The sequence below is a fragment of the Chrysochloris asiatica genome, unplaced genomic scaffold, assembly GCF_000296735.1.
Source record: "Chrysochloris asiatica unplaced genomic scaffold, ChrAsi1.0 scaffold00331, whole genome shotgun sequence".
NCBI lineage: Eukaryota > Metazoa > Chordata > Mammalia > Afrosoricida > Chrysochloridae > Chrysochloris > Chrysochloris asiatica.
The window spans coordinates 791,154-798,912 of record NW_006408849.1 but is presented as its reverse complement, the minus strand read 5'-3'; the positions used below and the strand labels follow the sequence as shown (position 1 = coordinate 798,912).

Genomic DNA, 7,759 nt, shown 5'->3' with positions numbered 1-7,759 from the left:
CCAAGGTTGAGTATGCATCACTATTTACCTCTGTCCCACTAGGCCATGCAAACCTGTCTCAGTGTTCCCCTATCTATCTTGTTCTTCTGCCTCCTCCTACCTTCTTGTATTGCCCTCCCCAACACCCAAAATAAACCCCCACCCCAAACCCATTGTGGTTACCTTATATTCCATTAGTTCTTCCCTCCACTTAAGATAGTCTATTTTATCCAGTAGTCTACCTGACCTTCCCACCACCTGGATCTCTGTTCTTCTGTGTTTACCTTTTTTCACAATGTAATTGTTTTGATCATAGTCTGACCTCCCAGAACCTCTGTTCTTATAATTTTATTCTGTGCTTGACTCTTTCATTTGTCGACTGAGTTCAGGTTGATGCTGCCATGTATGTCATTCTGTAGTTGTTATGTTAGATATCATGTTTTAAAATATCATTTTGACATGTATTGCCAATTCATGGAGTCCTAGTGTGGCGCTGTAGGATAAGCACTAAACTGCTAGCCACACGGTTGGAAGTTCAAACTCACCAGCCACTCCTCAGAAACCCTCTAAAGAGCTTCTATGTATGAGTCGGAACAGAAATGATGGGAATTAACACCACCAATCCAACTATAATGAGGGCTCAGCAGAGCATGTGACTCTGGGGTCTCCTTAGATGATGGAGCTCCGGAAATAACACTTTCATCCTGTCACTCCCAGCCACGTTCAATAGTCAATCATTCAATGGAAACAGGTTGCTTACTTTCATTGTAAGGTACCAGTTTCCAATTTGGGGGAGTGCAGTGGCTCTGTAGATGAGTACTGGACTGCAAACCACAGGGCAGTTCAAGCCCACCAGCTTCTCTGCAGGTGAAAGATGAGGCTTTTCTGCTGCAGCAAAGATTTACGGCCTCAGAAACCCTATGCAGGGTCACTGTGAATCAGAACCGACTCCACGGCACTTAAAGCAAACATTGTCTATTTGAACACAGTGCCATTCCAGGACGTTTTCCAATATGTGAAGAAAATCTCGACATTTTCTCAGAACAGAATATTTCTCAAAATCATTTGTATTTCTAATATGTGGGTATATTTTAGGATAAGAGAGAAGCAGCAACAAATGTTTGTACTATAAAATTAGAGTTTCTAATTTCCAAGATGCAATTTTGATTATTTTTAGGTTTCTTTTCCCCCTCTACTTAATGAGCACTAGGCTCTCAAAAAGAAGACAAATTCCACAATCTCACTAGGTTAGGTCTTGTCAGTAATCAAAAAGGAAATTGTAATCAGGCATTTCTGGGTCCCAAGTGTAACGATCCCATAAGAATGTATTTACCCAAGAAAAAGACTAAATATAAACACAGCCTTGGATTTATAGAATCTTTGGGAAGAAGTGAAAAGGAGCCTAGGACAGTTTTGGCGGGGAGGCAGAAGTCACTAACACTTGGGTATGGAAAAGAAAGCAAAACACAGGAGGTGGAAAGGCAGGTATTGGCTTCACACTGGGGAGGGCTGAGTAGAAGGCCCTAGGAAGGAAAACGTGTCTCCTCGTGAGGAGAGCCCACTATGGCAGCTCAGCTCAGACTCGCCAGCTTGGAATTCACCGTCCAGAACACTTTCAACCACGAGCCTGTCATTCCAACACCCTAAGTTTTCATAAGTGGGTTCTCTAAACCAGACCACCCTTATCTTATGATAACATTCTGGGATGTTCTGCATGGAGAGCTGATACTTTCACTTTGTGTCCAGCAGAACACATTCAGGGGTGATACATGTTTCAGGTCTCAAAAGTGATCAATTTCAATACTATTAGAATGCCTGTAGCAGCCCTTTGGAATGTAAACACCAACTTTTCATTGTAAGTGATGCCAACCCTGAAATACATTTTCCTGAAAGATACCTCAGGGGCCAGCATGCTTTCTTCAGGAGAAGAAAATGTCAACAGGTCCTCTGTTCACTTAAGATTTCAAGACACAACAGGTGGTAGAGCCCAAAAGATTTGAAAGGGCTTTTTCATCCAGATGAAACTCTTAGAGGCCACCTGGTGTGGCACTGTAGGAGTAGCACAGGACTGTGCACCACAAGGTCTACAATTTAAACCCACCCACCAGCTGCTCCTCAGAAACCCATACAGGGTCACTATGAGCCAGAACTAACTCAGCGGCATTAACAACAAACTCTGAGAGGGAACTGAAAATTAAATTTTAACCACTACTGGCTTAAGACTGGATGTGCAGAAGAAAGTTGTTCTGTCCTTACCACCAAACGCTGGCCTGACGAAATCTCATCTGAAGATGGTTGACCTAGAGTTCATCCCCTAGATATGACCCTAAACCTCTCTCGCTCCACCACCATTTGTAAGGATTCCAACAAACATCCCCACCAACGAAAGCCCGGGTGCAGGGCTGTGTCCCACTGCACCCTCACTTGGGTGGAGAGCAGACTCCTGTCTTTGGTGAGCATGACACACTGTCCCCTTTACACACATCACCGGATCAGCTGCATGGCCAGGCTTAGTCTAGAAGAGAGCGTGCGGATTCTCCATGGGCTGAAACCCCCTCGCCTACAAGTCCTCCTCTTGAGCTTTCACAGCAAGGTCTGTGTCAAGCAGTCAATGTGTGGAAGGCATCTCCATCGCGACCAAGTCTGGGCCACCAAACAGCCGACTCCAGAGTCCTGAGACGCCCGCCCCTCCCTGCTCAGTGCTAGGGGACACACACAGAAATGAAGGCCTCCCTCACCTTTACTGGTCACCACTCTGGACTTCAGGTTCCGGGCCATGGGAGCTCTGGATGCAGAGATGGCTTCCCCCAGGATAGTGAGACGCTGCACACCACAGAGAGAGGTCCGTAATCTCCAGCTTTCAATCTAGCAAGTTCTTCTGGTTCACAGAGCTGGTCAAACAAAGGTCACGGAGAGAAGAGTTAGTTTCTGAGGAGCCAACATCCTAGGCCTGGCAGCTCCCTAAGAAAATGGTGACTAGAGTGGAGACAAGGGGTGTAGGGTATTGGTGGGACCCCCTCAGCAGTGATTTTGGCTCTGTGGTCTCTTTAGAGAATGCTAGTGTGTACTGATTCTCAGTGCGGCAATATCACCAAGTGCAAACATCTCTAAAGGACCAGACAACAAAGGCATTCGGCTTGGCAGGACAAATGGCTTCTGCTTAACTACTCAACCCTCCTGGTGTCACCAAAGCAGTCACGTACAGAATGGGAGGAAGGGGACCTGGCGTGTTACAATAAAACTGAATTTACAAAATCAGCTGGCAGGCCCTAGGTGATCGACAGAGCTGCCCTGTCAACAAGAAAATCTGAGCACAAATCTTGGCAGCAAAACCAAAATATTCCATGAAGGCAGAGCGCTTTATTCAGATATGTCCTCAGAATCTCCCCTGGATCTTCCAGAATCACCTAGACCTTTGTGAGTTAAATTAAGAACTTTCCCCTCCAACTGCCTCAGTGATATCAAACATCAACAATTCCAAATACAGCCCTGTATCACCTAAAACCACGGGCAGACAGAAATCAGCAAATTGGCTCCGAAGCCACTTCCAACGAGGCAATGTCCTAGTCAAACCCACAAGTGTGCCCCTTTCTGCCAGTTCATTCTTCTTCCCTTCTACAACCAAGAGATTCTCACCATTGGAAAACCCAAGAATTTAAACAAAACAGAAACTTTGCCAATAACAGATCTGCAAACCAGGCTTGGCACCACCAGAGATACTGACATGGCATGCTCAAAAATGGACACTGATGGGTTTGGTTTCAGCGAGGTCCGCTTCCAAGAAAGGAGAAAGCTCCAAGACTACAGATTTCACAGCTGCACGAGAGTGCCCATCGACACTTTCACCATAACAGCTGTTGTTGTTCTTGTTGTTGTTAAGTGCCATCAAGTCGATTCTGAGTCATAGTGATGCTGCACAGAGTTTCCAAGAAGCAGCAGGTGGATTTGAACCGCTTACCTTGTGGTTCGCAGTCTCGTGCTAAACCTACAGAGCCACCCAGGAAGTCAACAAACTAGACAGAGTATACTATATAATAATGGTTTCTTAAATGACTGAGGAGTAGGCCATTCTTTGCATAGACCACCAGCAGTTCTGACATCAACAATAACTACAGAGAATTTCTCCCAATGCAGAGGTTCAGGTGACTGGAGTCTACATATTGAGTTCAGGATGCAGACTGAAAGTTGATTTGAAATAAATCTTTTAAAACAAAACAAAACAAAACCCTTTGCTTCTTTATCCTGACAGACAAGTGCAGTCAAAAGCTGTGCTCTGGGACTGCAGCATGTTGAATTTGACCCTGCACTGCACAATGATCAGGCCTTCAGAGAAGCCTGCTGTCTTCGGTACCTCCCTGACGAGGCAGGGAATGTTTCTGAAGAACTGAAGAAAGGGCCATTCAAAGTGAAGGCAGGCAGGGCAAGGAGAGAGGGAGAGGATGCAGGAAGGGGTGAGGACAGAGCACAGGGACCTCAGTGACTGCACACAGATGGAGGGCTGGACAGAAGACCATGCCCACTGGTGTTGAGCCACTTCCAACTCATCTACAGACCCCACAGGACACAGAAGAACTACACAGAGTTCCCAAGACCATGAACCTTTACGGGGGCAGACAGCCTTGTCTTTCTTGATTAGAGTCAAGTGGTGGGTTTGAACTGCCCACCTTGTAATTTGCAGCCCAACGCCTTACACACAGCGCCACCAGGGGCCCTGGACAGAAGATCGTTCCATGCAGTGTCATGTGTATACCTAAGTCACTCTAAAGATGCATACCCTAACTAAAAGCAGTTGGCTGTACGCAACTGATATCCTGATGTAAATGGGTCCAAACAAGTCAAAGCAGAGTTGTGGTGCCGCTGCTTTGCCTTAGCCTCTTTACCAGGGCTGGATGCCATGGGACCTGCTGGAGGAAGGAAACCCTTCGAGTCATCTACCTCACAGTCATCACTGCGACAAAACCCCAGCAAGTGAGAGGGTTCTCTTAGAGGTGATGGCAAGGACTAATAAATTCTCCAATTGTATACAGAAACAAGATCCTTCTCACTCAGGAAAATGACATTCTTAGGAACCAATGGAAACCAAAGTCAGCATATGACTTTGGTCCATTACCAATCAATGTGGGTTTGAATAATCCAGGTAATGGTAATAGATCTGCACACCTCACAGACCAGGTCAAAACCTCAGGCTGAGCCTGCTCTCTCTACTCCCTGAATATCAAAATAGTCCCCACCTTGTGCTGAGCATCCCACTTTCAGGGAGCTCAAGGGTGGCTCCTGTACCGCCTTCCAGGCTAACACCAGGACTTGAAAAGGAGGTCACGATTTCCAGTGAAACAGCTGACGAGGGCTAGATATTAGAGACTCACTACACCAGTTTCACTGAATGAGCCCTACGTGGGGTCCACAGACACCATGCCCTCTCTCACAGTGAAATGATAACAAAAGCCTACCAATTCCCAAGTTGGCTCCAGTGACAACGACCACCTTGCCGGTGAAGTCTCGGTCCTGGAGCATTTCCATGGAGGTGGTGCTGCCATTATATCTCTGCCATGTGGTTGGCTTGGTTGGATTATCATCCACCGTAAACACCAGGCGTGGGTCTAAATACATGGATCTTTTATTGATGTGGCTGCAGAGGAAAGGAGAAAGCATTTGACACAGACACACTGAACTGTGGGACAACCTCCCTGGTTAGGGAAATCCCCTTGCACGGGTACGAGAAGGCTTATTCTTAACGCTTGTTGGGGACTGGGCCCCTGTAGTGGATATTCTAACCTCCAGTCTTCCTGTCTGGAAAGACAGGCATCAAAGCCTTTTCTTTACCATTATCTGTAAAATCCACTGTGATCTATGCAAGAAATATTGTCTTGTAGCTTCATAGCTCAAAAAAGACTTGTTAAGAAGACATTTTAAAATTCACACAAATGCAGCAGAAGATCTGCAGCTGCTCTTTCCACAGCTTCCCAGTTCCATTGGTGAGCATACTACTACTATCATTTTTAAAATCACAAGGAAAAGCAAGAGGATCAATGATAGTTTCTACAGAGACACTTACTCCACAAAAAAACACTTGTCTGTTCTCATCAGTTTCTTGTTCCCATCCATACGCAAGTCTGAAATGCAGCACAGAGTGACAAGTCGAGGTGTGGCAGAGATAATGGAAGCTCCCACCTCTTGCCTCCCAGGTGTGAGGGAGAGCCCTGGGTAGCCTATCCCACCAGACCAAGAACTGTGACACTCTGAGGTCACGTGATCAATGGGTACCTCCAACTGGACCACACATTTAGGCTGCTTACTTGGTCTTCAAAGCATCCACCCAGCTCCTGCTTCTCCTGGGAACCCTTCTGGATGCTCTAGTCGTGGGAACTGACCCTGGAAGAGCTCATAGAAGGGGTCTCTCTGGAACGCAGACACCCAGCACTTCGTCCTATGCTGACCTGTAGCATCTCTAAGAAAGGCAACGTTAGTCAACAGATTCCTGGTTTTCAAGTTTACATCCTGTCTCTCCAGTAGACCCTGGAGTCCCTGAGATCAGAGACTTGCATGGTTTCTATTCCATGCATTTCCCACTTGCAAATAAAACCCACCAGAGGGCATGAGATCTTTATGGAACCCTATAAAATACTGACATCTTTAATTCCATGATATGAACCAAGAACACTTTTAGAGACGGACTATCTGAAAACCTAATATATCAGGAATCCAGGACCCTGATCATTTTAATACTCTCAAAATCCAGTAAGAAATCCTACTCATTCCAGCTCAACATCTCATCACCACCTTCTGCCGAATCTTATAAGCCCCTCCAAACAGGAGTACATTCCTTTATGGTCTCCACAGAGAGCTGTCCCGCAATAGCTCGGAGACTCACTTCCTGCTTGGTTAATGCTTTAAGAATGTGCTGCTGTGCGCTGTGATGAAAGTAACATACAAACCTCCTGCAACTCGTTTTCTTTTTCCAGTTTTTGGATGTTCCCACTGAGTCTTCTCCTCAGTGTGACTGTTTAATAAAACAAACCACAAAACAATAATTAGCTATAGGTACACTTCTACTTTGGTAACAGTGCAAAGAACAGAATTCCAGAACACATAGCGGTGCTCAACGCATAGTCTGTACAGAGACCAAGAGGCAGTTATCTGAACAGAGCAAGACACTGTCTGGTTTAAAATCAGGAAACCTGGGTCAGGGTTGTAGCCCGCCCCAAACTTATTCAGTCTGTATGCTGGGGGGTAACCTGAGAAGCCATACTACAAAGAACAACAGGGTTGGAGGAAGGCTCATTGATAATCTGTGATATGCAGAGGACACCACCTTGCTTGATAAAAGCAAAGAGGTTTTTGCTTGGGGCACTTAATGATGAAGATCAAAGGCTCCAGCCTTCAGTCTGGATTACACCTCAACATATAAAAAACAAAAGTCCTCACTATTGGACCTTTGTATAATATCATGACACGGAGAAAAGACTGAGGCTGTCAAGGATTTCAATTTATGTGGGTCCACAGTCTAGGGAACCAGCACTCAAGAAACAAAACAACATATTCCATTGGCAAATATATTGCAAAAGATCTTGTTAAAAGCCAAGAGGTCACTTTGAAGACAGAGGTGTATTTAACCCAAGCCTCACACACATGTGAAAGTAGGACAATGAATAAAGACATGCACAGGACCACAAAGTCAGTTTGAACCACAAGGTCTGCAGTTCAAAGTCACCAGCCACTCCTCAGAAACCATATGAAGGGTCTCTGTGAGTCAGAACCGACTCGACAGCACATAACAACA

General features: G+C 45.7%; 1 pseudogene; it reads right to left on the bottom strand.

Annotated features, from left to right (window-relative positions):
• The window catches only part of LOC102827243, a 73,671-nt pseudogene extending 68,082 nt beyond the window's left edge, over positions 1–5,589 (bottom strand).
• Positions 5,590–7,759: the final 2,170 nt, after the last annotated feature.